We start from the raw sequence: 25758 nt of genomic DNA on the forward strand, positions 1-25758 counted from the left end.
CCTGTGTGTTCCCATTCGAAAAGCTGAAAGAGGAACGTATCTCAGGCCAGAGTCTGCTGCTGTTCCATCTCTACTTCTATCAAACACAATGTGTAGGTAAGAATATCAAATACCACTGGATTTACCTCTGGGTAAGGGAGATGAAGCATTTCTGCCTGGTCCTCGTTTCTACTGAAGTAGCAACTGGAGAAATAAGTAACCTTTCTGCCTGATGAAGCCTCTGCTCCTTGGGTATTCTAAAACCATGTCTCAGCCACCCCCTGTAACAGCCGGATTAGACTCCTGGAGAAAACTGTAACTCTACCACCAGATGCTTTAGATAATGAGATATTCATTGCACTTTATTTTTTATTTGAGAGAGAGAGAGAGAGCGAGCGAGCACGGGAGAGGGAGAGAGAGGGAATCCCTAAAGCAGGCTCTACGTTCATCATGGAGCCAGAAGCAGGGCTCGATCCCACGACCATGAGATCATGACCTGAGCCAAAAGCAAGAGCTGGACGCTCAACCAACTGAGCCACCCAGGAGCCCCTATGCTTTATTTTTCCAACTGGCATAACCATCTTCCTGAAACACTGTTGCACTACACAGCAGGGTGAGTATTCTTCTGCTTTTCAATATTCCTGTTTCTCTAATTTAAAAGGACCCCAGAGCTACACTGAGCACACGCCTAACTCCCTCTTTGATAGGTACGTGAATAAAAAGGGTATTCTGGAATTCTAGCCTAAGCTACCCCCAGAGATCTACTAAATATTAAATGGATTCATGATGTTCTATTGATACACCAAGCCCGGAGCCTTTAATGGTGGCAATCTTTGGTCAAATTAAGTTCCAGACAGCGTAAAGATTCAACAATTCGTAGGTGAGAATCATGGTTTCCCAACATGTGATCCAAGGACCGCTAGAGGGGCCCCAGGACTCCACAAGTCATCTCTTTTCCAACCACATATGTACGTGAGGCTGTATTTTCTTCAAATACTTCCAGCAAGTAACTACCTTAAGGAACATACCACAGGAGACTGAATACAAAAGCAGATAGAAGAATCCAGCTGTCTTCTCTGAAGCCAAACATTAGAAATGAGCAAAAATCTACAGTGTTATTCTTCCCACTATTTTTTTTAATATTTCATTAAGAAATACATTACTAGGATGAGGCTCCTGGGCGGCTCAGTCGGTTAGGTATCTGACTTCAGCTCACATCATCATCTCGAGGTTTGTGGGTTCGAGCCCCGAGGTGGACAGGCTCTGTGCTGACAGCTCGGAGCCTGGAACCTGCTTCGGATTCTGTGTCTCCCTCTCTCTCTGCCCCTCCCCCACTCATGCTTTGTCTCTCTCTCTCTCTCTCTCTCTCTCTCTCTCTCTCTCTCTCTCCCCCCCCCCACCAAAAACAAATAAACATTGAAAAAATTAAAAAAACAAAAAAGAAATATGTTACTGGAGTGCCTGGGTGGCTCAATCCGTTGAGCATCCAACTCTTGATTTCAGCTCAGGTCACAATCTCACGGTTGTGGGATCGAGCCTCACGTAGGGCTCCGCACTGAGCATGGAATCTACTGCTTAAGATTCTTTCTCTCCCCCTCCCTCTTCTCTGCCCCTCCCTCACTCGTAGGTGCACTCACACTTACAATAAACATTAAAAAAAAAAAAAAAGACATTACTTATGTTAATATAATTGTTTTAAATGATTAAAAAAGTTATAAGTTAATAAATTTAATATTTTGAGAAGTGCAATTCACATAAACAGAAGCTCTTCAAAATGCTCAATAATTTCTTAGCATTGGGGTGCCTGGGTGGCGCAGTCGGTTAAGCGTCCGACTTCAGCCAGGTCACGATCTCGCGGTCCGGGAGTTCGAGCCCCGCATCAGGCTCTGGGCTGGTGGCTCAGAGCCTGGAGCCTGTTTCCGATTCTGTGTCTCCCTCTCTCTCTGCCCCTCCCCCGTTCATGCTCTGTCTCTCTCTGTCCCAAAAATAAATAAACGTTGAAAAAAAAATTATAAAAAAAAAAATAATAATTTCTTAGCATTAAAAAAAGAAGCACTTTAAGAACTGCTGACCGGAAACACCTCTACTCCAAGTGAAGCCTGCTCCCTGGCATATTCTGGTCCAGAAAATTAGCCTATTGGCGTTTCTACGTCTTTAAGACTATATGAGTCAGTAAAACAAAGGGGCATCAAACGCTGGTGTTTCCTTCCTTCTTACCTTCCTTCTTTTTTCTTCTTCTTTTCAGTAAAAAGAATAAAACAAGGATTTCAAAGAATTCTGTCTCTGTGAGGTTGGAAGTGACTTTTAAGCCATACTTAACACAATCCAAGTACCACACCCAGCTAAAAGGTTAAGGCTGGGGCCAAGTACATTTAAAACATTTTTGTAATAAGGGCAACTAATGATGCCATTGATTTAAATATGAAAAACATTAAGTCATCCACGCTGTGCATCGTTCAGATGGTTAGGATCCTCGGATAATCGCGAATCGTGGCACTTGAACATTTCAAATATTTGAGAATGGTTATGGTGGCATTTTCCTACAATGTGTGATTTCGCTCCCTAGTAAAATTCGACTACTCAACAAACATTTTTTTCCTGCAACCCAAGCATTTTATTAAAGGTAAACAACAGCAACTTATGATCAGAAACCGCGGGCTGATGTTCACTAATGCTCACTAATGTTCATTAACACGCTTGTGGCCATCAGATATTTGCGAAGTTTAAGTTTCTTATGTTTGTTAAATTCAAAGAGGGTTTTGGTCATCACATGCCTAATTCTATTTAGCCTTTTTTAAAGCTCCCTGATGACAGAGGTTAAGGTTATTTGTGGCAGTGGGGGAGGGGGAGTGTTACCGGACACACAGGAAGTCCAATAAAGAGCTCTTGGATGAATTATGTAATTACGTGACGGCATGATTATTCCGTATTAACAGACCGTATTTAGTTACCAATGCCAGACTCATAAATGATCCACGAGAAGAATAAGCGGGGTGACCTGCTTCCACACCTCATCCTCCCAAAGGAAGCTATATAGCAGTTCAGAAAACCAGTTCAAACACGGTAGGATACTAAGGAGGAACAAAACAGCCGAAGCTTCTCCACTGCCTCTGAAGATGCTTCAAATTCATCTGGTTTGTAACGACAGGTAAAATCCTAACGGAGGTACAACCACAATTTCATCTGGTCACACACTGTTTTCAGACACTTACTCTTTTCATCCGTAATATTTGCTTGCATAGTCCACAGCTCAAACAGGTGATTCCTAATCTACAATTATCAGGATCTCTTTTGTTTTTAAAATTTCTCTATTAATTTTGGGAGAGGGGGATAGAAAGGGAGAGAGAGAATCCCAATTCGGGGCTCGATCCCACAAATCACGAAATCATGACCTGAGCCAAAATCAAGAGTCCGATACTTAACTGACTGAGCTGCCCAGGTGTTCCCCAGAATCTCTTTTTTTTTTATTTTTTTAAATTCACTTTTTATTTTTTAATTTTTTAACGTTTATTTATTTTTGAAAGACAGAGAGAGACAGGCCATGAATGGGGGAGGGGCAGAGAGAGAGGGAGACACAAAATCTGAAGCGGGCTCCAGGCTCTGATGCCCGGGGCTCAAGCTCGTGAGATCCCAACCTGAGCCAAAGTTGGATGCTTACCCAACTGAGCCACCCAGGTGCCCCAACCCCCAGAATCTCTTAATACAGCACTCCGTTCAATGTGTAACTTAGTTATCTACTAAGCAAGTTTAAATTATAGGATTTCATAAATGCTTCTATAGAAACAACTACACTGGGCAATAAAACTTTAAATAAGCAAAAACCCCATGACGAGTCTAACATCCAGGAATGTGAATCAGCCCCCTGGAGTGTTATTATGTTTCTACCTGCGCAAATAATTAATAACATATAAATTATAATGGTTTATAATTGTTACAAAGAATAATTCTTTCTCTTACCAGTTTTCAGAATCAATTCTTAGTTTCTTGTTTTGCTTTATCATCTACTGGGGAGGCAGGGAGGTGGTGGAAATCCCAAGTATAGTCCAATCACCTTGAGCTTGTAAAATCTTACCTTCCCAGAAAAGAACTATAAAGATCAATGACAGGCTGTCAGTAGACATTAGTAAAATGGACAACTCCATTAGCAACAGGATGAAGATATATTCAGACACTCAGGGCTACACTCTCAAACATCCCTTCCATTAAAAAAAAAAAAAAATCACAAACATTTGTCTCAAGTTCAAAACAAGGACTCAGATCAGAGGGAAAGAAAAGATTTCATTGTCTTTCAGGGTGGCAAAATCTGGTTAACCAAGTAGAAAAGAGCATCACTTCATACAACTTAAGAATTACAAACAATATTAAAGAATACAGGGAAGAAAATGCAGTTGAAGACCATGATAAAAGTGAACTATTTTGATATTTGGTTGAAAACCTGACAAGCTTTTGTTTATAAAATATATTATTGTGTACCGACAGTCCAGACTCTAATGCAATCAATATGAATAATAAACTTGTTTTATAAATGGAATGGCTTTATCATAATACTAAGGTATTCTTCATTGGTAAGATAATATACTCTGCTACTAACACAGTATGTGTTTGTCAAGTACTGATTGTTAGAGACTTTAGGATCCTGTAAAATTATTCTATTAACATGGTGTATTCATCATTCCCATTAGTAAGGCATGGTCCCTGGCCTCTAATATTCATTCTGGAGAGGAAAATAAAACTAATTCCCACATAGGAAGCAATTAGTAAACAATAGGACACAGAATTAAGTTTCCAACTCACATTAATAATTTCATAAGCTTGTGTGTTCATTGGGGATGAGGTTCTGGATGAGATGGTGATTGATTTGGGCCTTAAAAGCTAGCTCACATGTGTATGTTTTCTCTATAAAATTGAAAATTTCCCCAAGGATCAACCTATTATAAGGTCTTTGTATCCCTCTGATGCCCTGCTCCTTGCAGAGTAGACAATAAAGTGTTTAATGAGCCGAATCACAAGTGCCATGAAAATATAAGTGTATTGGGGCCCCTGGATGGCTCAGTCAGCTGGGCGTCCAACTCTGGCTCAGGTCATGATCTCACAGCTCGTGGGTTCGAGCCCCGCATCGGGCTCTGTGCTGACAGCTCAGAGCCTGGAGTCTGCTTCAATTTCTGTGTCTCCCTCTCTCTCTGCCCCTTCCCCACTCTCTCTTTCTCTCTCTTGTTGTCTCTTTCAAAAATAAATAAATACTGGAGCACCCTGGGTGGTTCAGTCGGTTGAGCATCCGACTTCGGCTCCAGTCATGATCTCGCGGTTCCTGGGTTCGAGCCCCGCATCGGGCTCTGTGCTGACAGCTCAGAGCCTGGAGTCTGCTTCAATTTCTGTGTCTCCCTCTCTCTCTGCCCCTCCCCTGCTCATGTTCTCTCTCTCTCAAAAATAAACATTAAAAAAATTTTTTTAATATATATATATATATATATATATATATATATATATATATATATATATATAAGTGTATTTGTCATAAAAGCAATTCACACACTGCACAGAACTCTCCTGTCTACTGATCACTGCTCCTCCCTAGGTGCGGTCCCCACAGACCACGCCCTGTCCTGGACCTAACATGACTACCGATTAGCTTCCACTTCTCTTTTCTCAATTCGGCTCACGCCTTTCCAACAACAGTGAGTAACCTGGACCATATATTATGTATCGCAAGCATGCTGCTCTGTCCAATCCCATCAAGCCTGAAAGAAAGGCCTTGTTCTCCAATTCTGGCTACCGCCTAGCACTTCACATAAACTCATGAGAGATCCTGAGCCTGTCTCAGACACACAGAGCTAGATCCATTCTTTCTTTCTTCATTCATTCATTCGTTCATGCATTCAGGTGGCAATCATTTAGTCCCTAACTACTCTGGGTTGAGCACAATTCTAAGCACTGAAGGGATGAAAAAGAATATGATTATTGCCCTAAAAGAGCTCACAGCCGGGGCGCCTGGGTGGCGCAGTTGGTTAAGCGTCCGACTTCAGCCAGGTCACGATCTCGCGGTCCGTGAGTTCGAGCCCCACGTCGGGCTCTGGGCTGATGGCTCGGAGCCTGGAGCCTGTTTCCGATTCTGTGTCTCCCTCTCTCTCTGCCCCTCCCCCGTTCATGCTCTGTCTCTCTCTGTCCCAAAAATAAATAAACGTTAAAAAGAAAAAATTTAAAAAAAAAAAAAAAAAAGAGCTCACAGCCTATGAGTTCAGCTGTTAGTAGACAATATTTTGGACAAAGACACAGCATACCAAAATGCTACCCGTTGAAGGTTGAGAAAGCAAACGCCGAGGCACTTTTAGGAGCAGGAGGACAAGAAAAAAGGGAGACAAAGGGAACTAAGGCAAAACTGTGCGATCTTGATAGATACAGGTCTAAAGAAAGAAACATCACTAATTTCCTCCTTAAGAGTCAGGGAGAAAGAGTATCTGGGAGGGATACACTGTGCAGGTGACACATTTTTCTCAAGAGTCCATGAGTGCTCCATTCTCTCCTCTCCACACATTGACTCTTCTTGTTCTCTTTAATGTCTCCTCCCTTTATCTCCACAGTCCAAACTCCGCCAATCCCTGAGGCCCCCACGACAATACAACCTTCCCCGACTCCCCACAGCGGGAAGGAATCTCATCCTGAACACCTGAACAACTTTGTCTATAAGTACTTTATGATGATTTAACTTTCCACGGGGAGAGGAAACCGACTGCCATTCGTTTACCTTCGATGCCAGATACTCAAAGTGCACAAACGCTCGTAATCTTCATACGGTGTTTTTCACTTGCATTTCATAGGTGAAGAAATCGGTCAGAGTCCAAGGGGTCACGGAACCCACACCGTAAACATGACAGTGGTCTAGACCTCCACCTTCCTTTCATGACCCTACTGCACTCTATACGTCGGTGTACTGGTTGAATATACTTACTGAATTGAATATACAATATAGTTGAATAGACAGTATACTTATCGAAGGCTTATTCTGGCCTCTATTCTAGGACTACAAAAGTGGTCCTTCCCAGACTCTCAGGAAGATCACCAAATAGTGTGGGAGAGCCACAGTTAAGTGGGAAAATGCATTTTAATATCAATATTAAAATTAATAATATTAATGACAATATCAATTTGCAGACATTAACAGGTAATTGCGCTTTTTAAAGAAAAAAATATCTCAGCATTGGGAACACTGAGTCAAGCAAAGTTAAACAGGTTTTTAAGACTTATCATATTCTGGGGTGCCTGAGTGGTTCAGTCAATTGAGGGTCCAACTTCAGCTCAGGTCATGATCTCGTGATTTGTGAGCCCAAGCCCCACACTGGGATCTGTGAGGACAGCACAGAGCTTGCTTGGGATTCTCTCTCTCTCTCTCTCTCTCTCTCTCTCTCTCTCTCTCTCTCTCTCTCTGCCCCTCTCCTGCTCATGTTCTCTCTCTCAAAAATGAATAAGCATTTTTTAAAAAAAGACTTCTCGTATTTTTTTTAATGTTTATTTTTTGAGAAAGCACAAGCAGGGGAGGGGCAGACAGAGGGGGACAAAGGATCCGAAGCGGGGTCTGTGCCGACAGCAGCGAGCCAGATGTGGGGTTCGAACTCATGAATGGCAAGATCATGACCTGAGCCCACGCTGGACTCTCAAACTACTCAGCCACGCAGGTGCCCTAAAACTTCTCAGATTCTTTAATGCAAAATCTCCAGGAAGTGAGTGTAAATGAGTTATTCTCCCAGACTTCTTTCTTTTTCGTTTGGTAAAATTTATAATTTTAAGAATTTTTTTAGTGCACAGTTCACTGGCCTTAAGTACATTCACAATGTTGTGCAAACATCATTACCATCCATTCCAGAACTTTCTGACCCCAGATTTTGTGGAAAGTACCACCAGTGGGGGAAGGAGGGTCCCAAAGAACACATTTTGATAAACCTGTGACACGATGCTCAGGGATGAGGCAGGGGTGCCCCAGACGCTGTGAGAACACAGGACCCACACCGCTAAGTAAAGGACCAGGGCAGGTTCTCTCCAACCCAGAGGCCTAAGCGTCCAACCAGACACCTGCAGGTGAAAAGCCGAAAAAGACAGGTGTGAGGCTGGGCAGAATGAGCAGTCGTGTAAAGGCCCAGCTGGGAGAGGTGACAGGGCACCATCAGGGCTATGAAGATCCCTACCGGCCCCCAGGGGCAGAGGAGTGCCACATAAGCAAACGGCTGGTCAAGTGGCAAGGGGACCGGACGAGAGCATTAGTTTATGCCTGTGTTGCTGCCCTCAATGTCGTGGTCATGGCAAACTTTTATAATTTCTAGACACTCAGAATTCAACTTCCACTCTCCCTGCAGAGTAGTAGCAACACTAACCCTTCCTATTCCTCCCAATCAGATCTAGAACTGCATGAAGGACCGTTAAATACTCAGCCGTGCACACGCTCATGAATTACTAAATCATTTACATAGAAACCACAGGAACGTGCAGGTGGACACTTACTTTACTTAGTAAAAACTCACTAAGGGGCGCGTGGGGGGCTCAGCTGGTTAAGCCAAACTTCGGCTTCGGCTCAGCTCATGATCTCGCGGATCCTGAGTTCGAGCCCCGCGTCGGGCTCTGTGCCCACAGCTCCGAGCCTGGAGCCTGCTTCAGATTCTGTGTCTCCCCCTCTCTGCCCCTCCCCACTCATGCTCTGTCTCTCCCCCCTCTCAAAAATGAATAAACGTTAAAAATTTAAAACAAATAAACGTGAAAAATAAAACTCGCTAAGCTCTCTTCCAATACGAAACCACAAACATCCACCTTCTGTTTCAAATCAAACCATCTATTCTTCCCCCTAAATCAAATTCTGGTCTCTGTCTTTAGTTTCATAACCCACTGCCTGCCTATCAGTTTCATGTGTTGATTTAGTTCAGGTCCCCTCTTTTATCAGGGAGTTTCATCTGAGGAAAGAAAGAGACAACCGCCGCCCAAAGTTAATCCCCAAAGACCTAAAGACCCCTGAGGCATGAAATGCCAAGTGGCCCCAGGGGCACCTGAGACTTCTCAAAAGCAAGAGGAAAGGATGAAGAGTGACGAAGTAGTCTTCCACGCATCCATCTTCACTGCTGACAAGAATGGGAGCTTGTTATGGAGGGACACACACACGTTTAAAAATGCTATTTCACTCTTGCAGCACCTGGATGGCTCAGTTGGTTGAGCGTCTGCCTTCAGCTCAGGTCATGATCTCATGGTTCATGAGTTCAAGCCCCACATCGGGCTCTGCGCTGGCAGCACGGAGCCTGCTTGGGATCCTCTGTCCCCATCTCTCTCTGCCCCTCCCTTGTTCTCTCTCTCTCTCTCTCTCTCTCAAAAATAAACATTTAAAAAGTAAAATAAAAATCCTATTTCACTCTTGAAACCAATGGGGAGAGAGTAAAAGCAAAAATATATACAAGTATAATATACTTTAAACCACGTATGTTATGCCCACTGCAGTCTATAAAACCTCTTAGGAAGACAAAGAAGGTCCAAATCCACAAAGGTCACTACTGAATTCTTTTGCTTAAATCCTACTTTATCTTCAGAAAGCTGGGTAAGCAGTTTAACAGTGTTCTACTGGCCAATCAGAAACGGAAAATAACTTCCATGTGGAATCTAAAAACAAACAAACAGAAAAGCTAAGCTCGTAGACACAGAACACAGATGGTGGTTGTGAGAGGTGGAGGGTCGGGGATAGACGAGACAGGTGAAGGGGATGCAGAGGTACCAACTTCCAATTATAAAATCCATCCTGGGAATGGTAACGCACTGCACAACGTAATACTATAATCCATACTGGGAAGTTGCTAAGAGAGTGGATCTTGAAGGTTCCCACCGCAAGAAAAAAACTTCCGGGGCACCGGGGTGGCTCAGTTGGTTAAGCATTCGACTTTGGCTCAGGTCACGATCACACAGTTTGTGAGTTCAAGCCCCACATTGGGCTCTGTGCCGACAGCTCAAAGCCCACTTCAGATCCTCTGTTCCCCCTCTCTCTCTGTCCCTCCTCCGCTGCCACTCGTGCCCTCTCTCTCAACAATAGAACATCTAAAAAAAAAAAAGAAAAAAATCCGTAACTGTGTATGTGACGGATGCTAACCAGACTTACCATGGTGATCATTTCACAATCTATACAAGTATCAAAACATTTTATTGTACGCCTGAAGCTAATAAAATGTTGCATGTCAATTATACCTCAATAAAAATAAATAAAAATTTTAGATCCTAAATCCAAACGAAAAATAGTCAAGTAATTGTATAAAAAGCCATATACTGTATATTCTTAGTTGTAGATTCACGCTAAACACTCTGGAAACTTCTGCAGCACAGACACTTGTCTTTGTCTTAAAATAAATAAATAAATAAATAAATAAATAAATAAATAAATAAGCAAGCAAGCAAGCAAGCAAGCAAGCAAGCAAGCTGCACCTAACTTTCCTAGCCCACAGATCTTCACAGGGTCCAGGGGGACAACCTCATCGCAGAATAGCTGGAAATTTTCATCATCAAATCACTGCACATCTCCAGATCTCAGACTGCCCCACCAGTAATACTTTGTTCAGAGAGGCAACGCATCACTCACTGATCAGTAGGTGAGCACTTTTATTTGTGTCCCTGGAGAGTAACAAGGAAGGAACAAGCCAGCCCCACGAGGCGCTCTCAGAAACCAAAGGTGCAGAGAAGCCGAGAATCAGATTTGCAGAGAAAAGTGCACCATCCATAATCCACAGCTCCTGTGACCTCTTCCCTTTGGGGGCTATAATTGGAGGTTACCAATGTTATCTGGCGACAGCAATGCAACCCAAAGCCCTTCTCCCAGGCTGCAGTTTTTTTGGTGTGTGGGTGTGTGTGTGGGTGGGTGTGTGTGTGTGTGTGAATGTGTGTGTGTGGTCCTCCTCTCCTCAAATCGCGTTTATTAATTTACGACAAAGGTGCTTCCCGGGGTCATCCACCCTTTAAATCTACTTCCCTGGAGAATGAAACTTTTTGAAAGTAATAAGTACCAACCCAGAAAACTTTAAGAGACACATTATTTTAATCTGTCCTTTGCAGAATTGAAACACCACTCCACAGCCCACAGAATTCCTACAGTAGAAGACTACATTTTTATTTCTAATACAAACACAGCCTTGGGGTGATTTAAATGAAAAAATATGTAACAACTCAAAGAAGCATCATCTAAATTTACGATGTTCATTTTCTACCCATGGCCTAAAAATGGTTTCACAGGTTGCCTGCAAACTTATTGAAAAACTAAAAGACATTTATTGAGTTGTAGTTTATAACTTTCAAGAACTACACAAAAAATATGCTCTGCATACACATCCCTCGTCCTCTCTAGAACTGTTTGATGCCAGCTGACTCAACATTAAATTCATTATCCAACCAAATATATTGCAACAGTGCACAAGAGTTATTTGATAGAAATATTATTACCTAATTTGAACTGTCAGAAAAATGATGGGTAATAAAGACCCATCGTTATTTAAAAAAATTTAGATTTCAAATAAGAAGTCCTAGAAAAGACAGACACGGTCTCCTTTCCCAACTCTTATCAACTTATTTCTATTCTCCTATATGTCGCCTCTCCATTAGTAAAGTCATCGTTCGCCCAAGTACCAACACTTTATTCATCCCTAATTCATTCTTCTCCCATCCTAGCGTTCCTCAGACCAACTCATCTGCCTCACTTCCATTTTTGCTCTAAATACTCTGTCATCCGTCAACTCTTTGTCCAAACCTTCATCATCTCCCACTGGCATCCACACAATATCATCCTAAGCATTCTATTTCTAGTCTCTCTGCGTCTGTACCTTGAATCACCTTTTAAGTTTTTTTTAAGTTTATTTATTTTGAGAGGGAGGCAGAGAGAGAAGGGGAGAGACAGAATCACAAGCAGGCCCCATGCAGCCAGCGTGGAGCCCAACACAGGGCTGGAACCCACAAAGCAACTGTGAGATCACCATCTAAGCCAAAACCAAAGAGCCAGATGCTTAACAGACTGAGCCACCCAGGCATCCCTTGAATCACCTTTTTTTTTAATGTTTATTTTTGAGAGAGAGAGAGAAGAGTGCGAGCAGAGGAGGGGCAGAGAGAGAGGGAGACACAGAATCCGAAGCAGGTTCCAGGCTCTGAGCTGTCAGCACAGAGCCCGACACGGGGCTCGAACTCATGAACTGTGAGTTCATGACCTGAGCCAAAGTCGGATGCTTAACCGACTGAGCCAACCAGGTGCCCCTTGAATCACCTTTTTAAAAAGCGAATGTGATCCGGCACTCAGCACGGTGACTATTGTAAAGGTCTTTCGTAAATATATGCTACATCAATACAGGTCATGTCCCGTTGCTTAAAAACCTCGGACTCCACACTCAGCCCACCTCCAGTTCCCAAAGGGCATCAATTACAAGGCCCTTGCCCTGCTCCATCAGCAATCGCCTTGACACTTCCATTATCATAAGCAACAATACAATATCAATAACGATAATGATCCCACGCTGAGCTAAACATCATACACTTGAATATTTTTAAACTGTTTATATGCTCACTTAGCAGATGAGAAAATAGGGGGTTTGCAAGGAAATACAGAAAGACTGCAAGAGTAGCAGAATTTGAACTCAGGTCTTTCTGAATGAACTCTGCAATCATATACTACCCTGCTTAAAGATCCATTGTAACAGGACACACCGTTTCATTTGTTACTTCTAAGTAACATTTAGAAGTACCATTCATAGAGCATTTTGAGAGGGGCCCTATGCATTACTGAAAGTCATTTTCTTTACAGTCAAAATACCAAAAGTCTGGGTGGCTCCCTCTGTTAAGGTCGTTTCTCCACTGTGATATATCCATCACTGGAACAGGCAGAGACCCAGTTTTTAAGCAATAATGTCTTTCAGAAGAAGAAGTACACTTTGGTCTCTGGACAATTCTGGCAATTGCAAAACGGCATGTGAATACTAATGTCTTGATACTAAGCTTAAAATTAAAAATCAAGCACAGTACAATCCTAATGCAAAATTAAATGGCCCCTAAAACTATTTTCCTGACAGCATCATCATTATGCCTCGATCTAAAATTAATCAGAAGTAAAACTCAAGAGGAAAACTAATCAACCCAATCTGTTTTCTCCTGCGATTCCTGTTTATTTGTGAAACTTCACCTTCAAAATCATGACCCTGAGATCTAAAAGAAGTAATCAGAGCCAAACTGAAAGCACTGTGACTTAAACCCTGGACTCTTATGCCAGCAAATAAGAATTTTCTTCTTCCAGCAGTATGGGAAGTGGATCCCTGACGATCAAAAGCAAATTCAAAGCCTCTGAAGCCAAAATCTGTGGGATTTTCTACTAATGCCTCCAGACATGAAATCTAGGAGGATTTCTAGAACCTTCCCGTTGAAACACTCAAGAGCTTCATCCCCGCATTTTCAAATTCCCCAAATATATTATCAAAAATCAGTCAAATGTACCATAGGTTTAATATTTCCATTAGCCTAAGTTCTACCTGTAGTATTTTCTTTCATAGAAAAGAAGGCAGTTGTGTGAACCATGCCATTAAATAAATAAATAAATAACCTTTCAAACTACAAGTCCAAGAAAATTACCTGCCTTAACCTATATTCAGGGGCTTTCCACATGCTAGTGTTAATTGCTCAAAGACACAAAAATAAAAGGTTTGGTCCCACCTCTATCCAGAGGCTTGAATTCCTCCCATCCTGCGACCTCACATCATCATGACATTGCTCACAGGAGGTCAAACTATGGTCCAACACGAAATCAAATGCTCTCTTTCTCTGTATGCTTTTAAATATGAACGTGTCAGGAGACCACTGTTACAGAAGGAGAGATACAGTAACAATCAAGAGCACGGGCTCTAAAGTAAGACACACCTTGTTCAAGTTCCAACTTGCTACTTCCCCTGTATGGGGAAAGTGATTCAGTGTCTCTAAGCCCTGGGAACGGTGAGGAACAAAGAAAAATAATGAAAGAACATAACCTCACAAGGCTGTCATAAGCAAGGATGTACAGAGAATACTTAGCCACTGGACCTAGCACACGTTAAGTCCTCAAAACCCCACTAACGAGCTTTCTTGAGTGGAAAACAGGCCAGCACGTGAATCATGATGGCAATGTCTCTTACATTTGAAAATACTGGTGTCGATCTTCCTCTCCATAAAAATTCCCAGAGGGGCCCCATTTCACTACTTCACTGAGGGAGCCTGGGTTTCATTTCACCAGGAAACAAAGTAATATGATCACCAAAGACCAGTTATGAGCTATCTTGTTGCTCCCACCAAATTCATGGAGAGGTCAAAAGTTAAATTAATCCAGGATACTGTGGCTGTCTGTAACAGATGTGGGGTGAGCTTCTTTGCATTCTGAAGCAGAATAAGAAATCCTGTATCTCACTCTTAATCAGATCTAACAGGACCCTGCTACTTGTACTCTCCACAGAGAGTGTTGCCTATGGTTAACTTTATAAAATGAACTTCTATAATGAGTCAGTTACTTTATTTGCTGATAGCACTTCATTGGCAAGTATGTTTGGGAGAACCTAACTGCTAAATCTCACCAAAATATCTCTAAACCCAGCTAGCCGTATCACGTACCAATTACACACCTATCCTTCCTCCTTTAAATTTCTTTCTTAATTTTCAAATATTTCAAGGGTACATATAGGCATAGAAAATAATGCAAAAGGCACCTTTTGAATAAACTCCCCAGATCTAACAATGCACCCTCAACCACATCTGGAAACAATTATCGCCTTAGTTTTTGACGTACTATCTCCCAGTACATCGGACTCTCTGAACACTCCACTGATGCTTTGAACAGCGTCTCTACTAGATTTGTCTACTCGAAAGAGAAACCCAATCTGGAAGAAGCTAGAGCTTGGAGCCAGCAATAAGTGCATAAATGTAAGAACCTGAAGAATTCACAACATTTCAGGTAGGGTACTCACCTTTCCCAGGGCTTAGAGACATTGAATCACTCTCCCGATACAAGGGAAGTAGCAAGTTGGAACTTGAACGAGATGTGTCTTATTTTAGAGCCCGTGCTCTTGATTGTTACTGTATTGCTCCTTCTGTAACAGTGGCCTCCTGACACGCTCATATTTAAAAGCATACGGAGAAAGAGAGCATTTGATTTCGTGTTGGACCATGGTTTGACCTCCAACGAGCAATGTCATGATGATGTGAGGTCACAGGATGGGAGGTTCTTGGAATTCAAGCCTCTGGATAGAGGTGGGACCAAATCTTATCGAGGCAATCTTAAAGGGCAGGGCAATTCCAATGTCGATAAAAGTAACTACTACCATTTCATACCTACTGTGTGCCAGTCACTTCATTCATCCTCTCTCATCAGTGTAACAATCCTACAAGGTAGATATAACTCATACCATTTTATATAAAGAAATGAAGCCCAGAGTAATTTGTCCAAGGATCGCACAGCCAGAACCTAGATTCAAACACAAGCCCGCATGGGTTCAAAACTCACGTTCTTCCCCTTACACCACGCTGTCTTTTCTAATACACTTCTGCGTAGAGATAGAATACCCGGACGATCATCGCGTACAGAGACAGACGAAAAGCAATTTCCCAAAGAAAAGGAGATTAGAAAGGAAAGGTGGGGTTTTTCAAATTATTTATCCCACAGTCTCATGTTTATTAGACCCTGAACACTTCAGCCAAAGCCCATTTACACGCCCATGTTGTCTCCACAGCTTATAGAACACGGTTCACAAGAGAACTACTGTGCCATCCAATTTTCAGATAATTACAGTTAACAAGCCCAGTTGGCTGGGTTAAGTCTGTCCTTGGGGCACCTGGGTGGCTCAGTTGGTTGAGCGTCCATCTCGGCTCAGGTCGTGATCTCACGGCTTGTGAGTTTGAGCCCCGCATTGGGCTTACTGCTGTTAGCCCAGAGCCTGCTTCACATCCTCTGTCCCACTGTCTCTCTCTCTCTCTCCCCCCCCTCCCCTATGCACTTTCTCTCAAAAATAAATATCTAAAGTCTGTCCTGAATAAAACCAAATAGGAGTACTGTAAGGAGACCAGGGTCAAGTCAAGGTAGCAGAAGTCTTTTTAAGAAAGCACCACTGAGGTGCGCTTGGGTGGCTCAGTTGGTTAAGCAAAGCATCCAACTTAGGGTCAGGTCATGATCTCAAGGTTTGTGGGTTCGAGCCCCGTGTCATGCTCTGTGCTGACAGCTCAGAGCCTGGAGCCTGCCTCCGATTCTGTGTCTCCCTCCCTCTCTGCCCCTTCCCTCCTCACGCACGCATGTGCACACATGCTCTGAAAAACAAGCATTAAATATTTTTTCATAGAATATTTAAAATTTTGTTAAGTCAAATCGCATTAAAAAAAAGAAAAAGAAAACACCACTGTAACTGGGCAACATCCCTTACTCGGTTACTCTCCCAATATAAGACGACTCTGCAATAACTGACCACAGGTTCGGTCTTGCCGTATTCAGTTAAAACTGATTCTCTGACAGCCACAGCACTCCAAGATTGCAAAACATTCAGCTCAGCAAATAGGGCACAAGGGCTACGTGCCAGATATACCAGCGGAGAAAGTACAGGCGGTTAAGAGATGGCTCCTCGTGTCGAGGAGTTTATTTTTACGTTATGCATGACGTAAGAGGCAGCAACTACAATAAAATTTGAAAATGCGATCACCGAAGGAATCTCAACGTTGCATGGCTGCCCCTAGACACGTTCAAAATGCTGAAGGTGTAAGAGGTTCATCACTTGTGCAGGAGGACGTTGATCAGTGAGGAGGAAAAGTTCAGCTGCAAAGAGGGAAGAAAGAATGCAGCAGGTCACTGTGTGTATGTCCCACCACTGCCCGCTAGAAATGCTGGATTTCACTGGATACTGCTAATGCTACGAGAACAGCTACAGACCCCCTTCCCTCTTAAGGTAACAGAAAAAGGGAAATGTATCAAAATTCGCAAGACTGACTAGGTGCTTGTTTGTTTAATAATTAAGCTACGCTTGGGGCGCCTGGGTGGCTCAGTCGGTTGAGTGTCGGACTTCGGCTCAGGTCACGATCTCGCGGCCCGTGAGTTCGAGCCCCGCGTCGGGCTCTGGGCTGACGGCTCAGAGCCTGGAGCCTGCTTCCGATTCTGTGTCTCCCTCTCTCTCTGCCCCTCCCCCGTTCATGCTCCCTCTCTGTCTCAAAAATAAATAAATGTTAAAAAAAAAATTAAAAAAAAAAACAATTAAGCTACGCTAAAAATGCTTTAAAAGCCCTTTCGGTTTTTAATCAAAAAGAAAGATCTCTCAATGCCTCTTACGTAAATATATAATTCAGCATGGTATCCTTGATCTTTTCTGGCACTCAGTATTTTTTTTTTAGGTAAAAGGAGTTTCCTGGAATTTAAAATCCCTATTTCCAAGTTGTCTGCTTGACCCCCAAGACTCTTACTAAGAGATTTGTTTAGGCATTAGTCATCCCCAGCCCAGAATAGAGGGAATTTACAGCCCCCCCCCCAAATTTTAAAGCTGGCATAAGATTAAGGGTAAATTTAGATTTTTGCTAAGTGTTATGTTTAACGATAACCTAATTATAAACGGGTGATTATTCTAGATTTTAAGTGCAAAAAACAAACAAAACAAAAGAAACACTCCAAAAGAAGGTAGGTCTGCAAACTACCGTCTCTTTGTTCAAAGATTCAACAGGAGGATGCATCTGTAGTTTAAAATTCAAAAATTAAACCACTAGAGTAAATGAGGGCAATGCATTCTGGAAATAGATTCACACATTCTCCAAGTGAAAGGGGAAAAAAAAAAAAAAAAACTGGCAAAATGACAATTCAAAACAGCCCAACTCCTAAGAAGTATTTTTACTAGTGGAGAGAAACTGGTTAAGAAAGAAAAGGAGTTCTAAAAGGATTTAAGCTGTCACCAATGAACGAGTCGGGGAAAAGAGCTGCCAATGCAGCCAAGTGCTCTGAGGAGGAACCAATCCTAGGACCCTTCGCGCGGTGGGAATGGTTTCCTCCAGGAATGCGGCCGCCATGTTATCTGCATATTTGAAGTGGGTTCCCAGGAGGGCCGTGTCAGTGACTCCCGGAACTGTTTTCTCACGCATTCCTGTGTCAACTGAACAACCTTCTCAAAGACACAAACCGCACGCTGACGCCAGGAGCACCTCTTTGCAAAACTGCTGTGCTCCTCAGACAGCTTTCTCACAGTCCATAGATACCACCCACCAGATTAGAAGGTGGGGTTAAAAACAGGGAAATCCACGAAGATTTTAAATCCTACTTGGACACCTCCCTAAATTTCCAAACCCTGCCATCTGATGAAGTCTTTCCACTCCTTCTGAAAAGATGGCTTTTCAGGAGAAATTCAGCAGCTGATTCTGCCCAAGAGAGCACCACATACCACATCTGTTATCCAAACGGATGCTAATCCGAAACCCCTCTTCAGTCGGTATCTATCATCAGCATACCCACCTCTTGGCAAACTGTAACCTAACACTCTTACCAATACCTACATTATTGCTCTGTTGACCGAGACCTCAATGCCTTAACCATGATTGTTTACTCCAACACAGTGGCAGCTGAAAGAGAAAACCCTCTCAACTTTAATAATAGATCCTGACGGTCAGAAACCCCTACACTCAAAGATACAGCCAAGGCATATAATTCCTCCCTTAAAACTTCTATTTTCAGGCTAGCAACCATCAGTGTCCCAGTGTTCCTCATTTTTGTTCCTCGCTGCCATCACCAAAATGGAGAGTTGGTATTCTCTGGAGGGTGCTTTTAGGAAAAACCACTATTCAGGATTTGGGCCACTGGTGTTCTCATGTACAGCAGATCTAGACCCAATGTGTACACACAGAGGACTCTCTGACAGCTCACACTGGAACAGGAGAGAAGGAGACAGACGATAAACAGGGAAACAAACAGATGAACAAGGCATCTTCAGAGGCATCTGTGCTGAAAGGAAAATAAAAAGAGGTGCCTAGTATTTCACCCCTAGTGCACATCAGTAACTCCGGATTACGGTGCCAGGAGACACGAGAATGTTCATAGATTTTCAACGAAGAGGAAAACTACCCATTTGCCCACAGACAGGAGAATGGATACGTAAGTGCTTAAATGTGCACATCACCAAGTATCAGATTGTAGCAAAAATGAATGTACATGCTTCGGGCAAAAATAAGCTGAGTGTCAGAAACACAATGCTAATTGATGGGGCGCCTGGGTGGCTCGGTCGGTTAAGCGTCCGACTTCTGCTCAGGTCATGATCTCACGGTTCGTGAGTTCGAGCCCCGCGTCAGGCTCTGTGCCGACAGCTCGGAGCCTGGAGCCTGCTTCGGATTCTGTGTCTCTGTCTCTCTTGGCCCTTCCCCTGCTTGTGCTCTCTCTCTCAAAAATGAATAAACATTAAAAATAAAAAAGAAACACAATGCTAATTGTGAAAGTCTAGTCCCCAAAAACAACCTACAGGATGCCTTTTTCAGTTTTATTTACTTACTTACTAATGTATTTATTTATTTATTTATTTATTTATTTATTTATTTATTTATTTATTGAGAGAGAGGAGAGAGGAGAGAGAGGAGAGAGAGGAGAGAGAGGAGAGAGGAGAGAGAGGAGAGAGAGGAGAGAGAGGAGAGAGAGAGAGAGAGAGAGAGAGAGAGAGAGAGAGAGAGAGAGATGGTACAAGTTGGGGAGGGACAGACAGAGGGAGGGGAGACAGAGAATCCCAAACAGGCTCCTCACTGTCAGTGCAGAGCCCGATGTGTGTTCGATCCCATGAAACTATGAGATCGTGACCTGAGCTGAAACCAAGAGTCAGACACCTAACTGACTGAGCCACCCAGGTACCTGTGCACCACCCCCTTTTTTTTAAAGTGTGAAACTAAGCAGAGCTAAACTAGTGGTTTCGTTTAGAACTTTCCGTTAGGGAAACATGCAACATGTGATACAAGGAAGGAAAAAATGAACATAAAATTCAGGTTCGGAAGTCTCTGGAAGGGAATAAAAAGGGTAGAACAGGACACCCATGGTTTAGTTCTCAAGCCAGGTGCTAGGGTCACAAGTATTCACTTTATTACTAGGCTTTGTAACTTAGCAAGGTGTTACATATACTATCGTGTATGTATCAAATATCACATTCAGAAAGCTATGAAGAAAGTAACATAAGGTATATGACAGTTTCTAAGGCAGCTAGGACTGAAACATGATGGAAGACCAAGTAATTTGAAATAAGCTTAATTCCCACAGTTACAAATATGGGAAGTGATGTGCCACCTCCCCTTTGAGTATTTGCTTTAGAAAATTCGTGACTGTAGATTTTTTCTTGTCTCTTTGAAATCTATGTAACTTATTTTACAGCTAATTAAAGGCTCCACCAGCTACGTGACCCACATGGGTCTTTCTCAAGGACCTGAGAACCATCTCTTCAGAACATAAACATCCAAGGGAGGGAGCACCCCCAGTCCCAGTCTCTGCAGGAGGGGAGGAGCCTCACTTCGTGGGCTGCACCTGGCTCCAACTGCAAAATTACCTCCTGTCCTAAAAACAGGAAAAACAGGGGCACCTGGGTGGCTCAGTGTGTTGAGTGTCGGACTTCAGCTCAGGTCATGATCTCACGGGTCCTGGGTTCGAGCCAGACCTGCGTCGGGCTCTGTGCTGACAGCTCTCAGCCTGGAGCCTGCTTCAGATTCTGTATCTCCCTCTCTCTGCTCCTCCCCCACTCAGGCTCTCTGGCTCCTGCTCCCTCTCTCTCAAAAATAAACATTAAAATTTCTTTTAAAAGATAGGAAAAATAAACTTTTTCTTTGTATAAAACCAGTTGATACTGATGATCACCCCAATGGCCAGGTAAATTTAGAATGAACTGTGTATAATAAATGGTGAGGTCACGTCGTCTTACCTGGGGACTAGTTATTGTCTGTGTTGAGACCACGCATGCCATGGGCTGGGTCTACGTCACCATATACGAAAGTGAGATTTCTTCGTCTTTACTGTTTTAGCAGATTGCCCACGTGTAATCACGTTCCGGCTTAATGCATATTCAATAATAAAACGCTTTTTTTCTCTACTACCTTTGCAGAGAGGATTTCTGGACTGGAAGAACATTTACTTTTTTTTTTTGTTTTAAGATTTTTTTTGAAGATTGAGTTTTTAATTCCATTTCCCCAAGAGTGGTTGGAGACAGGCTACTAAACTTGGGTCTTTGGTTGGATTCCCATGGATCCAACTCTTGGAGGAAGAGTTGTATGCAGGGGGGCAGTAGGGAAATGCTCCCAGGAAGCTGGTAGGGGTTTGGGGATGGGATCCGGGAGCAGAGGGAAGCCAAGCTAAGAAGGCCGTTGCAGCCAAAGTTCCTGATTCCACGTGGGAACTCCGGAGTGTTCGTTCTGCCTCAACAGGAAGCTGGGCTTTTCTGTTTCCATCCTGAACCACTATGGAAAGGGCTAGGGGGTGACCAGAGGCATAAACTCGCTGGTACAAAGCAGCTACGTACAATGGTAAAGGAATCTCTTCCAAAGAAGAGCTGCAGACGTCTGCGTTCAGAAGCAAAACCCTCCAAAGTGAGGTTTATAGAAAGCTGGTGGGCCAGGCAGGACCCTGAGGCTGGGGTATGAGTCCCTGGGAGGGAGCTTGGGGTCGACCCTGGCTGCCATAGGAAGCTACCAGAGAACTTGAACGGAATGGCCTGATTTTACGTTTTGCAGAGTCATTCCACTTCTGCACCATCAAATCAGAACCACCCAACAAGAGGGAAATGTTTGTGCCTCGGCACATTTACAAACGTGCTGCCACAGACTTTAGGAGTTACTCACCAAAGACAAAACTGCGAACGTTAAATTTCAGAATGCCAAGGAGGTACTGAAAGAAGAAGGAATGCAGTCTCAAGCCACCTGGAGCTGACGGGGGTCTCCCCCAGCAGGGAGCGAGGAGAGGCAGCAGACTTCACCCGCAGCAGTGGTCTCCCCCTGTCCTGGAGACGACCAGGCGGGACAAGCCTGACGGGCTCTCCCCATTCACAGCTTCCAGTGACACAGGGAGAGGAGAAAATAAAATAATATAAGCCGTCAACACGGAGCAATGCACTGTGCTCTGGGGGTCAGAGCCCCTTCCGTGCATCTGACCTTGAGCTCACTGAGCAGATGAGATCAAAGACCCCAGCTTGCAAAATCTCTTTGCCCCCAAGATACGGGTGTGCTCCTCTCGGCTGCAGCTCGCTCTAGCAATGCCACCAGCAACGGTGTTGCACTCCTCTGTCCTCCATGCGTCTGTGGAATACTCCACGTCACCGAGTGGTCGCCTTAATCCTACCAGATCGCTTCCCTCCCTGGGCTCCGTGCCCAGAGATGCTATTCACATTTACCTAAGATAAATGGAACAGGAGGTCATTTTCTTAACTCACAAATCCAGCTGCCAGCCTTTCTCGACTTTCCTTTAGAGCAAATAGGACACTGGACATAAAGTGTCACGAAATTTACAGCATTTCCCGTTTTGTCCATAAATAACAGATACTGGCACTTTGGTTTCATACAAACACCTGATAAACTGTCCAAATGCCCAAAAATGCAACAAATAGAGGAAAGGGGCGCTCAGACCCCCTAGGGTGCACACCTCCCCTGGAGGTTGAGGTCACCCTATACCCTCAAAGACTGAGGGCAGGACCCAACTCATCAGTGCAGTGTGGGGCCCCTACCTGGTCAGAAGGTGTCTCCAATGCGAAGCTTCTTTTTTGTTTTTAATTTTTTTTAATGTCTATCTTTGTTTGAGAGAGAGAGAGAGAGAGAGTACAATCTGGGGAGGGGCAGAGAGAGAGGGGGACAGAGGAACTGAAGCGGGCTCTGTGCTGACAGCAGAAAGCCCAATGCAGGGCTTGAACTCAAAAAACAGAAGCTCAGGACCTGAGTCAGATGCTTAACTGATTGACCCACCCGGGCACCCCTCCACTGAGAAGCTTAAGACTACATCTGACTGGCTGGTTTTAAGGAAGAATCTGTTGGTAAATCCCACAAACACTTTAGGGGAATGGGAGAGCAGGGGTTCCTGGCAGACTGTGGCTAACTGAAAGTTATAGGACTCCTCCCCAAGACACAGAGGCTCAATTTAAGTCACTGGAGGTCCCCAGATTACCCCATAAATAGGAGACACTAGGAAACTGGAAGGATGCCCCATTTGAAACACCTTGGAGACTGGATTAAAGCAAAGTTGGCCAAAAAGGTATCTGATAAAACTCATCCACCACTTATAATTTTAAAAAATCTTTCCAAACAAGGAATAAGAGAATTTGTTTTACCTGACAAAGAGGTCTACCAAAAACCCACACCAAACATCTTAATGGTGAAACATCAGAAATCCCCCTCAAAGTCAGGAACAGGAAAAGGACATCCACCAACACTGTCTCATTCACCATGGTACCAGAAATTCTAGAAGGCACAGTCAGACAATAAACAGAAATAAAATAGGTGTATGCTCTATTTCTCAGCCAACCCATTCGTAATTTATGTCTGGAAGATGTTCTCACACTGTACACAATGAGACACGGACAAGATTGTGCCTTGCAGAACTGTTTTGTAAGCAGAAATTTTTAGAAGGGAAACAGTCTAAGTGTCTACCAACAGGAAAATGTGTTTAAAAATTGCGATATATTTCTACAAGGGAGTATAAAAACAGAACAGGTGCGTTCCTTAACCTGCAGCTGCTGATAGAGAAAAAGCTGTTTCAGACTGGCTCTGTATATCTAGGGGACACAGACAGGCTGGGAAAGGTGAGGGTAAACCCTGATACTATGGATGCTTTTATGCAGATAATCCAAAGATATCCGATGGTCCAAAGCGAGTCAACTCAGCTACAACAGTTCAAAGCGACCTGATAATAATTAAGCTACTTCCATGGCCACAGACATGGTCTGGACCCAGAAATTCCATGGGTTTCCAGAGCTTTCTATTTAAAATGTTTTAATATGCCTTGAATTCAAATCTCTTAACATTTATTACCCCACAGACTTCACCAAGAAATGCCACCAACTAGAAGTTCCTAATTTCAAACTGTTTGTTTGGAAATAGAAAGTTGGACGAGATCATCTCGAACAGCCTCCCTTGTCTCCTGTGAGAATACAAAGCTGTACATAAACGGCTTCTGTGCTGGGGTTTTTCAGATGCCCTCCGATGGGACATCAGTGTTTTCAGTTTTTTTCAGAGAAAATTCAGTTTAACAGAGCAGTGTGGAGAACAATTAATCAAAATCTAACCTGTGATAACTGGCTTAATAATAAATTTGCATGTGCTCATTTTTTAAAAAGTTTCTGTCATGCAATACCACTAAAAATAATTTTAAACTTGACCATGCAAATAATCAAGCACAAATGATTATTCTACTCAATTGGCACATAGTAAAAAAAAATCAATCCAAGGAGTCCTTTGGTCAATAGATATTCAGGTGGGAACTAAAAAGCAAAATCAGAGAACTGAAAAATATTATCTAGTGATTGTGGTTTACAAACTATGTACCACAACAGTGCTTCAGGGTTCCATGACATTTGATTCTGACTTCTTTTCCTGATAGGTTTCAAAGCTAAAGAAATATATGCATTCCAATGTAAACTGTCCTCCGTCATCAACTTTGTGTTCAGCTTTTGAATAAACCTCACTTACATATAAAAATCACCTTCTCGTTCTTTTTTGTCTGTTTTATTTATTCTTGAGAGAGAGCACGCACACAAGCAGAGAGAGAGAGGGAAACACAGAATCTGAAGCTGGCTCCAGGCTCCGAGCTGTCAGCATAGAGCCCAACGCGGGGCTCGAACTCACAGACGGTGAGATCATGATCTGAGCTAAAGTCAGACGCTTAACCGACTGAGCCACCCAGGCACCCCGCCTTCTCGTTCTTGAGTTTGAACTTGCACACATCTCTGTCCACACATGTTGGGCCATCACTTGCCCAAGCAGTGCCTCCCAGCAATGCTGTCTTGTTAACATCCTCATACTGACAAAACGAAGTATCATAGCATTGGTGAAATTACTGGAAACTGTTAATGCATTTCAGTCTTGGCATTTATTTAAAAAAAAGAATGAATATAAATGTTAGGAAAATGCAATGTCCAGTGATAATGGAAACAAAGTCACTAGGAATACCGGACGAGAGGACTCCAAGTCATGGTCAGTATAGAAAGGTATCCTGTATCTGACCGGATAACAGATCACACGCTGCTCACAGAGATTTTATCATGGTATTTTTCTCTCAGGAACAGAGTCCTTTTGCTACCCCCTGCTGTGTACCGTGCAAGATCATTAGCTCGCTTTTGCGTATTTAACTTTCTCACAATGGCTTTATTGAGTGAGGATTCATTTGCCACACAATTCATCCATTTGCAATATACAGCTGAGGGCTTTCCCGTGTACCCACAGACTTGTGCAGCCACCACCACAATCTATTTCAGAATATTGTCACCACCCCCAGGGGCGCCTGGGTGGTTCAGTCGGTTGAGTGGCCAACTCGTGATGTCGGCTCAGGTCACGATCTAACGGTTCGTGGGGTCAAGCCCCATGTCAGGCTCAGCACTGACAGGGCAGAGCCTGCTTGGGATTCTCTCTCTCTCCCGCCTCTCTCTACCCCTCCCCTGTTTGCTCGCTCTCTCTCTCTCTCTCTCTCTCAAAAATAAATTTTTTTAAAAAAAGAATATTTTCACCACCCCAAAAAGAAATCCTACACCCTTTAGGTGGCACCCTCCAAATCTTCCCAGCACTCTCAGCCCCTGGCACCCACTAATCTACTTTCTGTCTCTAAAGATG

At 43.3% G+C, this 25758-nt stretch overlaps 1 protein-coding gene across 9 annotated transcripts in view; it reads right to left on the reverse strand.

The window, feature by feature from the left end:
• RYR2 (ryanodine receptor 2) overlaps positions 1-25758 on the reverse strand; it is a 757942-nt gene that overhangs the window by 646733 nt on the left and 85451 nt on the right. The window lies entirely within an intron of this gene.

The sequence above is a fragment of the Felis catus genome, chromosome D2, assembly GCF_018350175.1.
Source record: "Felis catus isolate Fca126 chromosome D2, F.catus_Fca126_mat1.0, whole genome shotgun sequence".
NCBI classification, from domain to species: domain Eukaryota; kingdom Metazoa; phylum Chordata; class Mammalia; order Carnivora; family Felidae; genus Felis; species Felis catus.